General features: G+C 39.8%; 1 protein-coding gene across 3 annotated transcripts in view; it reads right to left on the bottom strand.

The window, feature by feature from the left end:
- The window catches only part of atxn1a (ataxin 1a), a 78,828-nt gene that overhangs the window by 38,840 nt on the left and 18,639 nt on the right, over positions 1-21,349 (bottom strand). For 2 of the 3 annotated variants that reach the window (XR_004659463.1, XM_034892923.1), the window contains exon 2: positions 13,301-13,473. The exons of the other annotated variant lie outside the window; for it this stretch is intronic. The gene's annotated coding sequence lies outside the window, so the exon portion shown is untranslated. The remainder of the gene's footprint in view (positions 1-13,300; positions 13,474-21,349) is intronic. 3 annotated transcript variants of the gene reach the window in all.

Raw genomic sequence — 21,349 nt, 5'->3', positions numbered from 1 at the left:
TCTTAATGGCCAGGTTGGACTCACTGGATTCTGTACTAGTTTCATGTCAGTCACTGTGGTCAGGTAATCTGCCACATGTCTCTCCAGGGCCAGGCAGCACTCCATTTTGCTTTGTGCATTTGTTTGTGTGTTTCAATTGGTGAGGTAGTTTTGTTTCTGGAGTGTTATAATCTGGTTAACTCTAATTGATTTTTTCTCAGACTGGTCATGAGACAGAACAGGGCTGGAAATGGACCAGCAAAGAGAGTACATTATTTTCTTCACTCAACTCTAGGCATTGCAGGGCTTTCAGATTATAGGACTTACTGTTTTTAAGATAAAGCCAATATTCGATTGCTCTTTTTTTAATTTTAATGAACAATGGGTCTTTGCCTGATTATGCTCTACAGGCATTGCATTTGGTTTTTCTGTGCACCTGCAAGATGCTTTTGCAGAGCTCTAAATGCCTCTAAATGAGTCAGCTGGTACTGTCTCCTTTCAAATATCAAAGCTTTTAGTGATAAGTAATACTACAGTTTGCCCAGTATTTCTTCAACAGTATTTAAGTATTAAGTCTCTTTTTGTTTGCACAAAGCACATACTGTATGTGGACAGCATATGTGCAAAAGTGTGTACATGCACGTCTGCATGTTTGTGTATTTTTGTGTTCCAAGGTGAATGTGTTAGATCCACACAGTAAGAGAGGTGCTACATTGCCTCTGTTTTTAGAACACGTCAAGGGAAGTCAATGGAGCTCACGTCCTGCCTTCTGTAGTCACGAATGCCAGATTTCTATTGCAACCATCACCTAACTCACTGCTGATAATTATGTTCTGAGTTTAAAACTGTATTTGACACTCTTACGGCTGAGGTGTTCCTGTGGTTTATACAACTACATGGTTGATATCTTTTATTCCTATGTAGTGTTAACACTTAATAATTGACATTCATTTTATCTTATTAATCAGTTTCAGATGTCTACAAAAAGATATTGTAAAAGGGTTATTTTGCTACATATTTCCAGGCCCTCTAAGCAGCAGCTTCACAATTAAACATTGCATTTTAATATAATTAAAATTAATTACAATATGTTTTTGATGTTTCGAAAGCAATAACTTAGATCAAAAAACATACTGAATTTCAAGGCTCAGGTGTTAGGGTCAGGGTTCTTGTCAGGAGCCACCCATGATATTGAAAAGCAGGAGAAATGTGAAATATGTAGGCTTAAATACTTAATAGAAGTACATTTCTTCAGTGTGAAGTTATGTGGTCCTAAAAATTTTTTTTTTAATGCCATCACTTCATAAAAAAGGTGTTTTTACACGCAGGTGCGCACACACACACACACACACACACACACACACACACACACACACACACACACACACACACACACAGACACACACACACACACACACACACACACACACACACACACACACACACACACACACCTTGAGAGATAAAAAGAAAAAAATAGAGTCTCGGACAACAGTACAAAGAAAAGGCATTTCTAACAGTTAAACAGGGTTCTCCACCATGGTCACATTTTGATTGATACTCTAATCGGAAAGTGCTGAGCTTTGATATTCAGACAAACAGTAGAAGTCACAAGACCACTGTATATATTACTATATCAATGAAATGACAGTAATGTGCATTAGCGTCTCGAGCTGAGGACAACAAGGTCTTTCAGCCTATTCAAAACAGGCAGGCCAGGCTTATAGCTCGTAATTTGCGAGAGGCAATTATTTGCAAAACGTGTTTGTAGAAAAGCTTTTGCAAACAGGTCCAAGGAATACTGAATTCACTGAGCTAATGGCAACTGTACACATGGTCAGTTAATGACCTCGGAAAAACAAACTTTTGGTAACACCCAAGTCCTCGCAGAGCACACAGGAAGACCACCGCCGTTGTTACGTCATTTTTATCCGCACTACTTCCCCTTTCCCCTTAGCCCCAAACAGGAATGTTTCCCTACACAAGTCCCTGGGGCCTGTATAATGAGTGTGTGTGTGTGTATATGTTTGTGTGTGCGTGTGTGTGTGTTTGTGTGTGTGTGTGTGTGTGTAACTGCATACGCACACATGTGGGTGTGTGTACAGGGCTTACATGCTTTTTGATCTGTCTCTCATTTAAGACTTCTGTGCACAAACACACACAGACATACACACACTGGTCCGGAGGGGTTATGGGAAAGAGTCTTTGGCTGCAATTCTTGGAGGGAGGGAGTGAAAGAGCGAGAGAAGAAACAAGAGAAAGTAGAAAGGCTGTAAAACATCTATGTGTGTAAATAAGCTGAAAAATATACCATTTATTGTTCATATTTGATGCAGGGCACATTCTGTTTTGTCACACAATTTAAAAATCAGGCTCCTCTGGATTAGATTTGACAAAAGCTGAATTTTAATGTAGAGTCGGAGCCAATGGAAAAATACCAGGGAGGTGCCTCATAAATAACTGGACCAATGACAGCTCATATCAATATTGAAGAGCAGAGAAGACAGAGGAAGCAGAAGAGACATGCGGGGAGAGAGCTAAGAAAAAATGCCTCCATACCAGCAATGCAAAGACATACAGTACTTAAGATGTATGTTGATGGTCTTGATTTTGTTTTATTTTAATAACACACATTATCTACGGTACATGGCCTCTTAAGGTAGATTTTTTGTGTTTTACATTATGGTGTGGTATGGAGGATTACTTTTTCAATTAATCAATTAAATGTTTGGTCCATTAAGTGTAAGAAAAATGGAAAAATGGCCATCAATAATTTCCAGATATCCAGATATTGAGTTTCCTATCATATAAGATAAGGAAAAGTGTATCTTTATGAGTAACAAACTGAAATGTGTTTTGTGTGGATTTTATGACTAGAGAGAAAGAAATTAATCTTCAAAACATAATCAAGTGAGTGCAAACTCCTCCTTTGTATCTAACCTGGCTGTCATGTCTATCTTTTTCTTAAAAGCAAAATAATCTGCTGCTATTTGACAACACAGCAGGAATTCCCTGGTTATTAGTTCACCATTCGTAATCTCTTGTCACTAAAACAGGCTGTCTTACTGCCAACACTGAGCCACAATGTACATCCACCCCCTCCAATATTTGAAATGACACTAAATCAATACAAACAAAAGCACAACTGCTGGCCAGCCCACCATCTCACAGCTATCTTCTATCCGGGACGTTCATCCAGAGGTCTGTGCGACAGGCGGGGAGAGACAGCAGAGAGCACAGCCGCTGTCGGCGATAAGTCCTGGGTGATAAACGACAGAGGGGAGGGAAGAATATGTGTAAAAGTATTTTCCCACTGGTTCCTGCATGTCTGTGACTGCGGATCAGTCATTACCAGTGGGTGGTATATGGTGTAGTAATCTGATCTGTGTTGAGACTCTTTGGGAGGATGGTGGGAGGTACACTGCATGTGTGTTTAACCATCATCTCTTTCTCACTCTGTCTGCATTTGATACGGTGTGTGTCAAAGAAACAAATATTAGTTCATAAATCAGATACTGCTTGGTGAAAAATACCAAAGGTTGAATCAGAACCTGCTTGGACTATGTTTCAGAAGCCACAGTTGTCTAAAAATGTTTGGCAATTAGTGAATTCTTTTTATATCAATTGTGATCCCCAAATATTTAGAAATGGTCCTTTCTGTGTACAAAGAAAACATTTTTTTTATAGTTTTTTCGAATTAAGGGAAGTGTTAACTCACGTGGGAATTGAGAAATTATGTTGTCAATTGCTGTTTTCAAGGTCAAGAATGGATTTCACTCTGATATTAAGCCAACATGGATGAGATTGAAATTTCAACAATTTCACAAAGTGTTGGCAACTGTTTAAGTGAACATGTTTTTATTTTATTTTTATAGACGCACAACAGTAAATAACGACTGAGATTTTAGACACAGCAATAGCAGGCTGTAATATGGGCCAACTCTTTCCCCAAGGACAAAAACTGGATTAACCAGCATCACTCAAATCTCTCTCTCCCTCTCTCACACACACACACACACACACACACACACACACACACACAAAACTACTTGTTCACAAATCAATCTAACTGCTTATCTAATGAAGTAGAATGATTAAAGTAAAAATAGAGGAAGAAAGAGATGGTGTGAGAAAAGAGGAATGAGAGAAGGAAAACTATTTTTTAAGATCTAAAGAGGGAGAGAAGAGAGGGAGATGGAGAGGAAAATGAGAAAGAGGAAAGGCGCTTCAATTATTCACCAACTTCACTTAGAATAGAATCTGTGCCAAAACTGAATCTGCGTGTCCTCCACACATGACACATCATCATCACTCGTAAACTCTGAGTTTTTTTGTGCAAGAGCTTGCAAAAGGATATAGTGTATGATTGTGTGTGCACGGGTGTAAGTGCAGCTCTAGCAAGGTGCTAAGGAGAAAATCAAATATCACAATATATTTGACCAGATACTTTATTGATATTGTAGTGTTGACTATGTGCGTACATGTATGTGTGAAGAAACAGAAGTCAATAGTCCTGAATGTAGAAACAGACAGATATTTTCCTAAGAGTTGGGCAGACTGCATATGTCCTTCTGCATGTGTGTTTGTTTGACTTCCTGTTACATCAGAGGGCCATGTCTGATGGTTTCTTTCAAGCATTCTTGTGTGATGTCTGGTGCTAAACACTTTCCAGGAATTGTGCAGTTTCTCTCCAATATAAAACAAAGATACAACAGTGGGAGGGAAACCAACGCTGTTCTCTGAAAGCAGTTACTTGAAATGTCAACCAGCTGAGGATAACGCTAACAAAATCTTACCAATGTGTGGGTGAAAAAGTTTAGTCCTATGTGAAAAAAGTTCAGGTTATCGGGCTGCAGCTCAAATAATAAAATAAATAAACCAGATGGAAAGACAAGAGAGAGCGCAAGAGAGAGCAAATCATTAAAGACATACATGAGGAGGAGAGAGTGTGTGTGTGTGTGTGTGTGTGTGTGTGTGTGTGTGTGTGTGTGTGTGTGTGTGTGTGTGTGTGCACATGCGTATGTGTGCGTGCATGCGTGGAGGTATGTGTGAATACATTTGACAGCAAGGATTACATAACCGAGACGCCTGCTGCTGCAGGTCACCGGGACAGCAGAGGACACACACACACACATACACACAAACACACACACACAAACACACACAGCTCAGAGGTTATTCTCGAGGCGTGGTGAGAAAACTGCTTGGTATCTCTGCACAAACAAGCCAGAAGCGTTCCTCCCTCCTGCAGCACGTACATAACTAACAAGTGTAATTAATGGTTCAAGTCTGAGCTCTGCTATCATCATTTATACTAATGCTTCCCTATTTTATGGAAGACAACCTTTCAAAATCCATTTACATATAAGGCTTCTCAGACGAATGTGCAGAACAGACACAGTCATTATTAGGGTGTTTCACTTTGCACAGTAACAGTGACGACCCATCTTCATTTTCATGGCATTCTGATTTAGACATGCTTTTGATTCACTGTCCTTTTATTATTTTTTATGGTTGCAAACTCTTTGTTCTTCATGAATGTGACATTAAGGCAAATCTATCCTACAAATAGCGAGGACGCTGCGTATGTTAATGGAACATCTCACCCACCAGTCAACACAGCCTCCAGTTATAGACACGCCATTGTACTGCTCTTTGATGTGTACAGCACGTTCCCTATCTAAGGCTATCACAATACTGTATGAAGTCCCATCAGAGTGTGGCAACACACACAGCACTGAACTAGTGCTGCTGATAGGAGCCGTGTTGTATGAATGCATTCATGAAAGGTCTGAGGATTTTAGTCCAACAGACATTTTATTTACAGGAGAAATTATAAAACTATTTATAGGACTGGAACAATTTATTAAGATGGCACTTTATCATACAGCCTAGTTCTAAAAGCAATAAGCTTGTCATAGGTCAAAGCATTAGAACTTCCCAGGCCCCACAAAGGCCATCCCCATTCATCTCACTTAAAGTTGCTGAACAGAGCTCTACTGCTCCTGGAGGAAACCTGTTTGTCATCATGGACTCCTGACTATTTTAGAACATCTGATGATACGTACCACTTCTCTTTGTTGCTTTTGAGGTGACGTGTTGTTTCTCTTTCTTCATTTTATCATTGCATATTTTAAATAAAATAAAACCTTCTAGAAATGTTATCTTATTGATACAAAATAAATAAATACATTTCTAAGTCCAAAACAAAACACTTTTTCAAGGGCATTTCATATAACCATTTCAGCCAAACAATACTGTAACGGTGTGTCATGTATTCACACACGTTCCATGCATACTAGCCTTAAAAAATATCATAATCAAACTTCTAGTAAAATGGCGTCAGATATAGCTGATATTCATGCCAAGGAACTATAACAGGTACCTTGACTGACAAGCAAACCTGTAAATTATCTCATTTGCATGGCTTCTCGGTGCTGTCTGCAGGTAATTATCATCCTCGAATGTGATCACTCCCACCAGTTGCCACCCACCAGTCCCCTTCAGATCTCCCCTACTTTCTCTTCTGGGTTGTCTCTCTCAGTGCACTTATACTGGAGGTGTGATTATATTAAGCCGCGGAGAGTGAGGGCATCCCCAGGGCCACGCAAATGTACAGAACAGAATGTACAGAGTAATGACTGTGAAGGAGAGAAAGAGAAAGGTTGGAGTGGGGAGCATCCATTACTATAATCATTTTACTTCACTATGGAAAGGTGGCTTTGACAGCAGCTGCTATGAAAGGAAGAGGGCCGAGGAGACAGAAAGAGAGAGAGAGAGAGAGAGAGAGAGAGAGAGAGAGAGAGAAAGAAGAACAATGAGTGCAGGAAAAAAACTCACATTTACATGTTGGTAAATCTAAAGCGCAACTTCATTTTTCAACCTTATTGCTTTCTCAGACGAGCGCCCAAAGAGTCCGCACAATAAACAAAGCCATTGCAGTGGTGTATTAGTGTCCCCGTAGCGCGTTTGTAATATCCTTGAGGTTTCCTGAGATGTGCATTTTAGATGATAGCAATTAACAACAGTCAAGGCTCAACAGCGATCACAGTTTTTAACATTAGTCACTTTTCACATTAAAACGCACAAGCGATACATTATACATCAAAAGTGCTAAATCCACAACTTGCTTACAACCAACTGATATATTCCTATTGTGAATACATTACAACCCAAACAAATGGCGCACAAAGCAATAAGTTGCTCCATACAAACAATGACGGATATATTTCAAAGCAGGGGCGGAAGACAGGGAATACCCTGAAGGAATAACATCTAATGCAATCAGATCGTCCTGTCCAATTAGTTGGCGCTAGCCTAGCCAGAGATGATGTCAGTCATCATTACTCATCGCTTAATGCTATAAAGCAGAAGGGAATCAAGAGCAAACAAAGAAAGGAGCAACAAAAGTGGGTCGGAGTTAGGAAGGACAGTGGATTTATCATGGCAAAAGCAGACAAGCACGCTTCCGTAAATAATGGCACCCACAGAGAATTACACACACACAAACACTCCCAAAACATACAATTTATCTAGCTCTTGAATAGGAATTTAAGAGTCAATGCTTGGATCCATTAGGTCACTCTCACAACAATTCTGTACACACCACAAAAATGCAGACACAAGTATCCACCCCCATTCCCACAAACACACACACACACACACACACACACACACACACAAACACACACAAATACACACTAACAAACGCAAACACACTTATGTTCCCAGACACACAGAATGTTCCAGCACATGTATGGCTCATTAGCAATGACCTACGGCAACATGTTTTTCCATGCTGCTGGCCAAATTCCAGTCAATACCCCACAGCTCCACATGACATTTCACATTTCCCTTACATCTGCATTCAGCGTGTTGTGGTACACAAACTACTGAAGGCTGGGTCTCTAACAAACAGACGCCCACACTACTTACTCACTACGGTATACACAATCACAGATGCACACATGATAATTGACGGTGTATGTGCTGTATTACTGTAACACAACAAACATACAGTTCGGCATTTGCGGAATCACAAATACACACTTGCAAAGCAACAAAAAAAACACAATACACACACACACTGTTGTTTATCGGGACGTAATGAAACAAGTAGAGCCAAGCATACATGCACACACTGATTAGCTCCTATGGGGGAAGCCATTAGACCTCCTGTATGATCATTAAGTCTGACTTTAACTTCCTTTGTAAACACACGGTGGCTGTATGAAACATGAAGGAGCTGCCGCTGACGTTTAGTGTAAAAGAGTTATTCTACTTACAGTATATAGATTTGGATTTTGTGTTTCTCAGAACAGAGAGAGCATTTCCCTTTAATGATTTAATCCACCGTGCAAAAAGAATGCTGTTTTTATCAATACTATGACATAACTGCGTTGTCGGGTGGTGGAGAAAGACAGAAGATGTTTTGTGCTGTTGTGTTGCGGAGCATTGCAACATGGCAAAAAGGTTTATGCTGCAGGTCCAGACCCAAGGTTTGTGTCTGGACCACATATGAGGTTGCTTGGATCATAAGTGCTTTTACTGTTAGTGTAATTTGTAAAATAAATTTTTAATTGAATCCAATGTAAATAAATGTATGCTATGCTTCCATAACAATAAAAATAGTATGCACATGCACAACAAGACAAGCATCGTGATAGTTTTGTCACCTAAAAAAATCAAATGTAATTGAGTGTGTAGATCTCTTTTGCCCTTTCTATCCCTTTGTCAGTTACATAAAGTCCCACTTGAATCTTCTAAAAGACTTTCTATTTTCACTATAGTCTACAACTATAGTCTACTACACTGCCTTTTCAAACTCATACAAGTTTGTGACAAATGTCTTTACAAAGGAGACATAATATGTTTTTGAGAGATTTTTCCAATCTAACAGAATGGCCGTGGTTGAAACCTTCAAATAAGTCTTGGTCAAACAACTTGTCAAGAGTTTCTAGTACATGCACAATAGGCCGTCAAACGTCTGCTTTTCCATTAAATCCTTTCATTCAATCCTCCACCTCTCCCTTCTCCTCTTAATAATTCAGAAATAAACAGCAGTCTGGATGAACTCTGCGACACCGGTAATTAACTAATTGCTTAGTGTGCAGAGGCAGCCACAGTATGTGTGCATTTCGGAGAGTGTTTTTGTGGAGAGGGGTGGCAGTGGACGAGTATAGACGCAGAGACAAAAGTGAGACTGATTGAGAGACTCAGGAGGGGGGGGGGATCTCTTCATTCCAATAATCTAGCCTTGTTCTTATTAACTGTCTCTTTCTTTCTTTCTTTCTTTTCTTAACACCTCCCCTATATTCATGCATCTTACTTTCCAGCTGTCTACCTTCTTCCCTTCCCACTCTGTATCTTTCCCCCTCCTTCGTTTTGGGGCAGCTGCTATAGCAAGTTGTCTGAGTTATGTGTATATATGTGTATGTGTGTGTGTTTCCCTTGCTCGCCAAACTCAATTCAATCCTACTATGAGAGCAGGGGCCCAGATCAAATGAAGCAGAGGACAGCTATTACAAGAAAACAGAGAAGGGGAAATCCATGCTCTCACACACTCACACACACACACACACACACACACACACACACACACACACACACACACACACACACACACACACACACACACACACACACACACACACACACACACACACACACACACACACACACACACACACACACACACACACACACACACACACACACACACACACACACACACAGGGACCCGTCCTTTTACTCAGGTTGCTAACCCTGTAAGGGAGCAATTATGGGACTCTTATTGTATGTGAAGTTTAAATGCATTTCCTGAATGTCTGACATTGAAATGGTATCAATGCAATCATTTAACAGGTTACTGTATCTACATTAAATGTCTGGTGTTAGCAAGCAAGATAGTTAAGTCTAATGTTAAACAACAGGGACAGACTCAGTTTACTTATATTGAGCATGTCCCAGGACACTGGCTTTGTTACACATCTAAAGGCTCCTGTGTAGTTTTACTCTAGATTCCATTGCTGGGTTAATTGGTTATTTAACATGTTTGAGATTACTGTGAGCCGTTGCTGCAGTCCGCATTGAGTCTTACTTTAAGAAAGCGGGTGGGAGTTCAGTTTAAAATTGAAAAAAATAAATCTCCGAAACTTGATTGAATTCAAATAAAGCGGTCAGATTTCACCAGCAAGACATAAATAGGTTTACTCTCTCTTGGCATCTAAAATATCACCGCTTAGTTCTGCAATAGTGAAATTAAAGCCAAGCCTATTTTGCAAACAACACTTTCAGTCTAGTAACAGCAGACAGAAGGCTGCAGGTTCTGTTCCGGATATCTGTGAATCCTGCACAGTAGAGTTGACAGGACAAAGTAGTAAACAAGAAAGGCACAACCTCCGACAAAGGCACGCTCGCTCCAATATTAATGCAGTGTGAATTTTCCTAGTGTGGAACTCCTTTTTTTCGATTATTCCAATGCCAAATGAATGCAGCACATACGCCCTATATCAGTGTTAATGAAGTTACAAAATAATTTGAGATTCGGTTCCTCTACAAGATGTAATGGCTTCTTCCTTGGCCCATGCTGCACTGTTCTGCCAAGTGTCATGAGTCAAATCAGGCCAGTGGGCCACCCTGCCCTACGCACAAAAGTCAAATTGTCTTTTTCCCCGTAGTTTTTTTTTTTTTAGCAGAACAATTAAAAGTTAAATAGCTCAGATCTGGCAAAAAAATGTAATGTATTCTTTCCCAGAGTGGATTTAACATGGACTCATGTAATAGTGATCGAGCTTTAGCAAAAAAAAGCAAACCGAAAGCCACATTAGCACCATCTTAACGCAGAAAAGAAGCAGTGCATTATATATGACTTATATGACCATAAATAGTAACATCATCGTATTGCCCAGTTGAACATGCAGGAAACAACATAATGGACATGCCAACCATCTTAATGCTATTGTCAATCCTGATTGGATCTTCATCAGGCAGCTAAACAAAAATGGATTCTTCCACTATATAGATGACTGACAGTCTGCATATGGTTCCCCCATTAACAGTCATTTTCTGACATGTGTTGATCACCACGACTTTCCACCAAGCGTCATTGTTTGAGCTTCGAGACTGTCAGCCCTCCATCTGCTCATTTCTGAGGCTTTCTGCTCAAAGAAAGGCAACTGTCAACAGCGACTTTACAAAAGAGAGGGGAGGCAGAAAGAAGCGGGGAGTGTTAACGGGTAATTTCCATTTAGCGAGAATGATGGGTGAAGAAAGGAGGACAGAGAGTAGAGAGCAGAGAGGAAGAGAAAGACGTACAGGGAGAGGTTGAATCGAAAAAAATGTACTTCACTTCTCATCAAAATCTATATAACAGCTACATACTTTTACAGAGAAGCTCTATTTGTATGTTAAACCCCTCCTCGCTACTCCTATCGTAATTGTTACAAAGTTGATTTAATAAACTAATTAGTCTGTACTTCAAAACATATTTGTATAATTATGAAGACAAGTCCCCAAGCCGATGAAGTACCTCACAGCAGACTTGAGTCAAGTATAACCGTATAATGCTGAAGGGGAATAATAAAAAACTGTTTAGTGGGTATGCTGCGGCAGGAATGAGACTCAGAAGACACTTCTCTTTGGGTTTAGTGATGTTTTTGAACAAATTAAATTTCTTCATATCTGTAGTTTAATTGAAACTGGTACATAAATCCAGCCGGTACTTTGGTTGTGTTTTTCTGTAATCTCTTTCCCTCATGTTGGGTGTTGAAATACACCTTCCATAAAAATGTTTTCAAAAAGACATCTGAAACACTGAATATGCGAGCAGCAGAAGGCAGAGGAGACATGATTGGTCACAGCAGAGTCTTAGGATAGAAGAAGAGAGGAGACAAGAGAACACGAGAGGAGTAAGACACGTGTTCAATGAGACGAAAGGCAGGGATTGGCTTTCTCACTGTTCTCAGTAAGCCCTTCTATTCATTCTATTCTCCCTCATAGGAGAGTATGGAGCTGCTACACACAGCTGGCGAAAGAACGATAAAAGACTGACGAATGAGAATGAATAGATACAGTGGAGAATGAGGATACAGAAAAACGAAATGTGGAGGGAGGGAGACAGCTCAGTTGAGTGAATGGATAGAGACTAAGAGAGTGGAGGGAGTTTGGAGGAATAGTTAGAAGACATCAGCGGGTGGGTCAAGAAAGCAAAGAACACAATCAAAAGACAAAGTACATGAATGGAAGAATAAAAGGGAAAAAGGATAGGAGCTCAGACAGGCAAAAAGATACACCATTGGTTTTAGTTCTGGTCCTTTATGTGTTCACACTGTCTTTCTACAAATGAACAAAGAGGCTTAAGCATAAACTCTATGGACTGACGAGTAACTAATTCTTAGGGCAGGTTTGGTGACTGCATCCTGCATCATCTGGGTTACATGGAATCAGATGGGAAAATGTCATTTGGTGACTGACAGCATGATTGTCTCATGTAGTTGTCTAATCTGTTGTCACATAAAAAAGCCCATGCAAAAAGAGCTCATATGTAATGAATAATGACGAACATTTAAAAAGCAGGCTTAAAAACAGTTTTTTTTCTGCATAGAGTTTTTGGCGCCCCCTAAAGAGTTTTAGCCAGCCCCCAAAAAAGAAAAGAAATCACCAGCACCTAAATGTTAACAATTGAGAATAAAAATAGCAATTAAAATCCTCTCCAAACGTGTTTAAGAGCAAGTTACCAAACAAGCCGAACATAAATTTGAATATGAGGGCTAATCCAAGCTGTAGCTCCAGAGACTCCCCATGTTGGACACTCCCGGTGATTTATTTAAATATTAAGGTTATTTTTTTTAACCAATTTTGCTAATTGGGGTTTTATATACTCAAAGATAGTATACATTTTTGTTGTAAAAAATAACAGGTAAATGTATAGATTTCTAGTTAACACAGACTCTTTGCCTTTACTGTACACAGAGTCGCCAACAAAGGCCCATTCTGAGCCAGGGAATATCCAAGTTACCATGGTTACCAAATGACCATGCATAAATATTTACATCTCTTATGCAGGCTTATACAATCGATTTAAGAGATGGATCCAGCAGATGGATTTAATGTGAGTTTAGCTTTTGATTTCTTGCTAAAATCACAGATCTTTGATCACAAAACTCCACCAATGCTCCACTTTGGTGCAGCCTGTTTGTGATGCGAAAGCAGAGTTTGATTGAGAGCTTTCACACCAGTCTAAACAAACCTAACCAAACAGGCAGGTTTATTTGAACTGAACCAAACACATTATAGAGATAACAACCTGACTCTGTCCTACCTGAGCAGAGGAGGCAGAGCTACTGGGGCGGACTAGGTGGAGCGTGGTGCTCAGTAGAGAGCTGACAACTTCCTGGTGTAAAGTCTGGATCTCTCCGCCAATGCGAGGGAAACGTATTGGATGCCTGTGCTGCCCGTCAACGTCTGTCTGTCTGCATGTGATGTCACCATTACCTATAATGAAACACAGAGAGACCTTAACACCATTTTCAAAGGATTTCTTTCTCTATTGCATTATTTTTTCTTGTTAGGGGTATTGCTCGTTCTAGCTCAAATATCACTGCATAATCCCCTGCTATGCAATTACAGTCATCAGCTTAACCTTCAGCCAAATGTTATTTCTCACAAAACAATTTGCTTGTACGCTTAATGGCAGTTGTGCAGAACAGTCGCTTGTGAAGAAAAGTAAATTCATAATGACTATTCTGAGAAGAAGGGACTGACAAATGACAACTGGCTCACTTAAGTACTAGGATCCAGAATGTATTCATCTTTATGTCAGCTTTCCAAAATCAGCAAGACATCTTTCAACCCTGACAAAACATAAAAGCAACATGTATTTTGTTACTATGAACACAGTCATCTTCACTGGTGATGATAGATGTGTGTAAATATTAATGAAGGCAACTTGTTGACTTTGGATGCATATTAACTGCCACTGCAGTCTTACTTGACAAAGTTCCCCAGACATGATAGACAGAGCCCAATGTTCCAAAGTCTGTGCTCATGATTTTGTCTCTCTCTCTCTCTCTCTCTTTCTATTTATACACTGACGCCCCATTGGCATGGCAACCACGCTTTGTTTCCCCACATGAGACACTGGTTCGAGGCGTGTGTCTTCCTTTTTAGAAAAACTAAAAACATAGTTATTTGGAGGCCTTCATTTCTCTTTCATGAACTTGGCTCACATTCGGGTGAGGACAATGTTTCACTTTGACCAAATGCCTCCCGTAATCTAAGAGCTGGTATGACGAAATGGAAAGCTGGTAATTAAACTTGTATTTCTCTGGATACAAACTGTAGCTTGTTTGTTGGTTTTCCCTTCGTTGGGGTCATATGAAATGACAGAGCTGTAGTTAAAATGGAATTTAATTTGTTGCTACAAATGGGGACTGGTATTTTTCCCATTAAAAGCACTGATAAACACTCACAAAATATGGGACTAAATTAGTGCTGTCAATTAATCGCACATTTGTATCTTTTCTGAATGTCCCTTGATTTCTTTTTGCCCCCTTATTTTTTCTCATTATTATTCTTTTCAATAATGCTCTCGACTTTTCAATGGACATGGAAAAGTGGATCGGCTTGCTTTGTGCAAATGTTTTATTATTGAAACAACATTGGCATATGGCCTACTGTAGTGTTCCTTTTCACACGTAACATTATCACTTGGAGCAAATAATCTCTCACACAATGTCACACTGTCCATCAATAAAAAAATTTAAAAAAATACTTTGACGAGGGGTCGGAGAACTGGCATCAGCTGTGTGCTTGGCCATCAAGTGGTATTTTAGACTGGACGTGTTGCGATGATAGCTCAACTGACAAAACACACAGATCACTTTGGTCTTGTCAATGGAACCATTTGGTCTCGCGCTAACCATCACCTCAAAGCGTAACGTTACTACTCTTGGCCGGTTCGCAAGCCCAAACAACTGTGTGCGGCGTGCCTGTTCTTTTGTGTCCGGTCTAGCTAGATCCAGTGTGATGTTGTAGTTTCTCTAACGTTACTAGTTGTTGCGACAGCATGTGAACTACAAAGTTTGCTAAGCCAAAAAGAACATTAAAATGGGTTTGTGTCAACACTGTTAATAACGTGTTTAACTGACAGCACTACACTTAATACTCACTGTATGTTTCAAAGTTTTATAAAGCTCAATCCTAGCAACTGATAGAGATTAACATCATTATAAATTCATTAGTTCAAGGTATTAGTAGTAAAGTGCCTAGTTTGATAAACAAGCACAGAGAAAAATGTATTGTGCAACCATCCAATGTACTCTTCTCATTTACAATAACCCTGGAGGCGGTTACCATAGTGACAAGGACACGTCCCAAGGTCAAGGGCTGGAGCTGAGCATTAAGTTGAACCCTGAAACAAGGCATTGCTTTGGCAACACAAATTCAGGTCAAGTGATCATGTGCCAAAACGGCCCTGGGGATAAATGCTGACACAAAAACACATTTTTTCTTGTTTGCACTTAGTCGAGACAAACTCAATAAACATACGATACATGCACACAGGCTTGCAGGCACGGGAAACCTGTATAACACCTTGTATGCAGATATTACACAGCTTGTACTATAACTGTAGATTAACAACTTAATTAGCATAGTAAAGACACCAGACACAACTGTGAAACTGTTGTTTGCAACATAGATCATGAAAATACAGGCTGTGAACTTTGTGTGTGAACAGTATGATACGTTCGTCAATCACTTGATAAGCATAACTCTGAGTGCAAACAACCAACAGTTGAACATAAGAGCAAAACATTAAAACATTTACAAATGTGTACAATGCTAGAAAACAGAAAAAGGCCCAATTTGGCACAACACTGACCATGGAAATGCCCATTGTACATCAAGTACATACTTCTTGGACAAGAATAATTGAGGAAGTCAATTACCTGCTCCACAAAAACCACAAACACCAAAAATCACAACCACCAATCATGACTTATCATCCCTCTTTTTACAATGTATTTGAGTTGTATCAATGTGTTAAAATGCTCTAATAAATTGCCTCAATCTTTCAAATTCAGGGTTGAAAGAAATACGAGGACAGAGCTTTCACTTAGACTGACCTTGTCAATGTGTTTCTTGGAAAAAAGTGATCCGAAAATATGTGTGCACACATGTTTGTACAAACACACACCAACACAAAACTTAATGTTTTTCCTCCTACTCAGCAGCAGCCTAGGATTCAGTTCCCTGTCTGTCACACAACACACTTAATAATACTGGCAGTCTCTGTGTGTGTGTGTGAGTGTTTGTGTGTGTGTCCACATGCACCAATAAAACCAGTCCTTGCCCCTTTCAGTCTGCCTTTCTATTGGTCCCCTGCCTGCATTCCCTCTGTCACACAAAGGGTTGGACACACATGCACACACCCACCCACACATCACAAGCACACACAGAGATACAGCAAGCACAACTGTAAACAGAGCCATAGGTGTGTGTGTGTGGGTGTGTGTCTGTCCACATATCTACTCGAAATGGAAGAATTCAAGAAACGTGTCTCTCTAGGAAGAGCTCATTATATTGTTCTTTGTTTTTATATGTTTTTTTGTAAAGATTACCTATACAACCATGTCACATTACAAGTCACATCAGCTTTTGTTTTCACACGTTGTTTGTTTTTTCCCTCTATTTATGAGATTAAATTAATTAAAATCTTTCCCAGGGGGCTAGGGGGGCACTCTAAGCTCCCTTGTGGGCTTCATATGCATGTCCTTCCGTATGCTGCCTTTGTTCTTTATTTTAACTAATGTTGTATGTAGATGAAAAAATGTGTAAACGCTTGACTAAAAGGAATAAATAGAAATGAACCAAATGCACCAGAAGGCAACTGTCCTCAGAAGGGAAATTCCACTGAAACGGATTTTTACTTGGCTATTTTGCAGAAGATACACTGCAACAAACAAGCTGTTTTTCTGTTTTAAAATGCGTTCTAAGTGTTGGCTTCCAAGCACTGAGGAAAGTGCAGCGTTGCAAAGTTCTTGGATAGCACTGCAGGCTCTGGGTTCAATGGCTGTACACAACAAGACCAGCAACAAACTGGCCAACAATAGGCTGGTTAACCAACACAACCCTGTTTGCATTTGCCTACATCCCTTCATGTATGCGAAGTGGGTATAATTATGACACAAATGATCAGAGACCTACATAAGACCTCTTTCAGATAACTACAGTGCTGTTTGTATAAAATGCTGATTGATACTTGTATAAGACAAGAAAAATACTCATAATGAATTAGATTACATAGGACCAATTTACAGAAATAAGCCAGGAATGGACGCATATTCATACATATTCATTTATAATGAGTGTCTGGAAACAATGTGTCATGGATCAGCTGTAAAAACAATACTTTAAAAGAGTTTGAATAAACATCCACTCAACTGACTTACCTTAACATTACAAAATGTAACCGATTATGACATACTGTATATTAGCAATATGCACAATTGCATGGATTCCTCACATCTGCATATGTATTTCCTCTTTTAACTATTTCATGTTTTGTTGCCTACACACATTCAAACACAAATCAGGCTTAATTATTATCTAAATTTATTACATGCAACTGTTTCGGCAATACTGTTTGTAAACAATGCGAGTAAAGCTCAATAAATTGAAATAGCAAAAAATGGAAAAAGCAGTGAGAAGGAGAGAGAGAGAGAGAGAGAAGGAGAGAGAGAGAGAGAGAGAGAGAAAAAAGAAGAAGACCATCACCTACAATGAGACACAGAGAGAATCAGGAACTACCTCATTGTTATGCAACTCACTCGCTAACCCTCCACGCTATCACCCCAGGTCAAAGTTCAGCTTTCTTTAAAGCTACCTAAATGTTCTTCTGTGTAACTGATGATCATCTTTTTCCCTGCTGATAAACACAGACATGTCTCCACCACCATTTATACAACATGCTTACACACACGCACAACCTATTTAGGATAGATAGTAGTGATAGACAACAACACTCTGTACACAACTTAGATAAGACAGACTGATGTACTGTACAAAAGATAAATGAAGATTAAAAGCCCTCCTGTTTGTCAGCATGCACGCAGTACTGAGACCCCATCGGGAACCTGCTGTCTAGGAAAAACACTGCAGAGTTGAAAGAATTTGTTGACTCTTTGACTCCCCTCTAGCAGGCCTTAATACAGGTGTAGTCTGGCATTCTGGGATGGGAAGAAAAATTGCTCTGGTTTATCGGCATTTCTTTAAACCAATCATAATCGTCTATGCCGGAGCAGAGCTGCGGTGCCGCTGCAAAATAGGCTTGGAAGGAACTTGTTTTGGTGGAACATGTGTACGTTTGAAAGTTGTTTTCGTCATGCAACAGAAAACTCAGATTGGACAGATAGTCTAGCTAGCTGTCTGGATTTACCCTGCAGAGATCTGAGAAAAGGTTAACCATAGTGCTCATAAACCAACACAAAGGCAATGGATGTCCGGCCTACTTGAGTGAAAGTACAGCAGATTTTCCAGCGGCAACGAAGTAATCCCGGAAGTGGAACGTCAAGGATATAAACTACCATGGGTGGAGGATTTAATTGAGCATCTCCTGATTCATTAAACTTCTAATGAAATAACAAAAGCTGTTAAATGCCGTAATGTGATCACGTCACATAACACAGGAATTTACAAAGTGAACAATCTATCAAGGATGTGTTTGCAAAGTTACAACATGCTTTTAGATTTCAGTATTGAGAGTAAGCTATAAATAGTAACGCATTTCTTTCTTTGGTGTTGGATTTTTCACCTGCTGCACCCTTAAACCAGATAATTTGAGTGTAGACTAAGCAAGGTTTAAATCAAATCCAACATCCTTCTTATCTCATTTTAATTCTTCTTCTCTCCCTTTGACCATACTGTTCAAACTCTCCTAAGATCACATACTGTATTCTTCTCTCCTTTTCTTTCCGTACACTCCTCTTTTATTTGTATCTGCTCTCGTCCTTTCCTATCCTCATCCCTCATCATTAGTATTCTCCAGGGCAACACATACCATAACAACACCACCATGACACGTGACAGAGATGTGAGCGAAGGGGGGAATCAAATACAGAGCAAAACACACACACTCCACACTGTTTGCTGCATGGAAAAGAAAGGGTGTGAAATACATCAAAAATAAGAAGAAACTGAGTGAGCGACGGGGAAAGGAATTTCTCCGTTACTCTTCAGTGTGTGCATGTATGTACAGTATTTACCTCCGAATGCACACATGTGTGAGTAGCCAACATTTGTCAGTGAGACTGACGGAGTGCAACACAACCTAAACATCAGAGCACAAGCTGTCACCTGAGGGAACAACACAGCATTACTTAGTGGAGCCGCTTTAGCGCAGAGGGCCTGGAGATGTGGGAGTCGCAGGGAGCCCATCTTTGATCGCCCCACTAAGATCCCAACAACTGTGATAAGGGGAATGTGCTGGGAGGGGGCCTGCAGGGAGCACACACACACACACACACACACACACACACACAGAATAACATCTTCAAAGTGATACACATGCGTACACACAAACTGCGTTCTTCAACTTTCCAAACACTCAACAGGCATAGGCTGCCAACGCATGCATAGTAACTACTGCTTTTGATAATTTTCTCCCTCTTTCACTCACATGCTGTACATGCAGTGCACACTCTCAATGTTACCTTTCCACAAAGTAAATTGTCTCTTCTTTGTTTAAACACACATATTTTCCAGCCCATCATGTGCACCGAATCTACCCTCACAAAGTAGACACAAAATATACAACAAGTCTGATCAAAAATAGCTAGTGAAATGTTTTAGATATAAAGTGTGCTAGGATAGTAGACCGCTCTTATTTAAAACAGGCCTGCTCTTCAGCCGTAATCTGACAGAGAAGACAGGTATAATGGCAGGATTACGGATGTTCTCCTGCCACACAGTAGAGCAATACAGCGAGGGGATACAAGCTGCTGCTGTAGGTGCAGCATGAGACCTTATTTAACTCCTAGATACAAACTTTTGTTCCAATTTCTTTCCAGTCAGAGTGCTGTTAGAAGAGTCAACCGGTTGTCTTTTTCTTGTCCGTCATGCATTTAATTATGGCGAGAGATTGTTGCTCAATAAAATTTCAGCAAATTTTGGACACTAATTTGATGGCATCTGTGGAAAATGTGAAGTTAAAGAGAGGATGGCTTCTACAAATGGATAATGATCCTAAACACACCTCAAAATTCACGGTGGATAACATCAAGAGGCGTAAACTGAAGGTTTTGCCATGGCCTTCACAATCTCCTGACCTCAATTGAAAATCGTAATTGAAAATCTATGGATAGACCTTAAAAGATCAGTGCGAGACATACAGCCCAGAAATCTCAAAGGAGTGGAAGACTTTTGTAAGGACGAATGAACGAAGATACCTCAAACAAGAATTGAAAGCCTCTTGTCTGGCTACAAGAAGCGTTTCCAAGCTGTGATACTTGCCAAAGGGGGCAGTACAAGGTATTAACTCTGCAGGGTGCCCAAACTTTTGCAGACGCCATTTTTTTGTTTTCTGTTATTTTGAAAGTGTAAATGATGGAAATAAAATCGAACTTTTTGTGACATATTATACAAAATGTCTAATCTGTCATTTGATGACTTTTGGAGATTTTTCCATCTTTTCTTGGCTTCCTTATGCACATTAATACAATTATATCAACCTGGGGTGCCCAAACTTTCAAGCCCCATTGTATATACAGTATTTGGATCAGAGTAGATGGTCTAATCTCAAAATTGCCAATCTAACACAAAAGTAAATAAAATGCTTTTTAGTTTGAACTGGGCATAACTAACTATCATTAGAACATAATAGAGAGTAATAGGGAAGAACAGATCGTGGCATTGTAAGTAGCAATATACTAGACTCCAGACTGCGTCAAGTGAACATGCCATGCACCACGGGACACCAATGCAAAACATATACTTTATTTGCATGTGAGCTTGACTGAGAGGTGATTTATAGAAAGTGGGGGAAATACAAACGTTATGAGTTGAAAGATTAACTTTTGATCTTTTGTATGGGGACAGAGTTAAAGTTGTCTTTGAATGGTGCAAGAATAATTAAGCTCAGAAAGAAGATGAATTAGTAAAAGTAACAAAGAAATCCACCAAATACTTTAATATCCGTCACTGAAGTGAGTTGACTTTAAGAAGATAATAGTTATCATGGGGTTCACAGCACGACCTTAGGAAGTCACCAACACACACGTCATCAAGCACCACGGCTGTGGCAGGTTCCTGCTGGCAGCACAGGTGCGCTCACACACACACACACACACACACACACACACACACACACACA

This window comes from Etheostoma cragini, chromosome 14, assembly GCF_013103735.1.
Source record: "Etheostoma cragini isolate CJK2018 chromosome 14, CSU_Ecrag_1.0, whole genome shotgun sequence".
In the NCBI taxonomy this organism is placed as follows: Eukaryota; Metazoa; Chordata; class Actinopteri; order Perciformes; family Percidae; genus Etheostoma; species Etheostoma cragini.
This window is presented reverse-complemented; position numbering and strand designations above follow the sequence as displayed.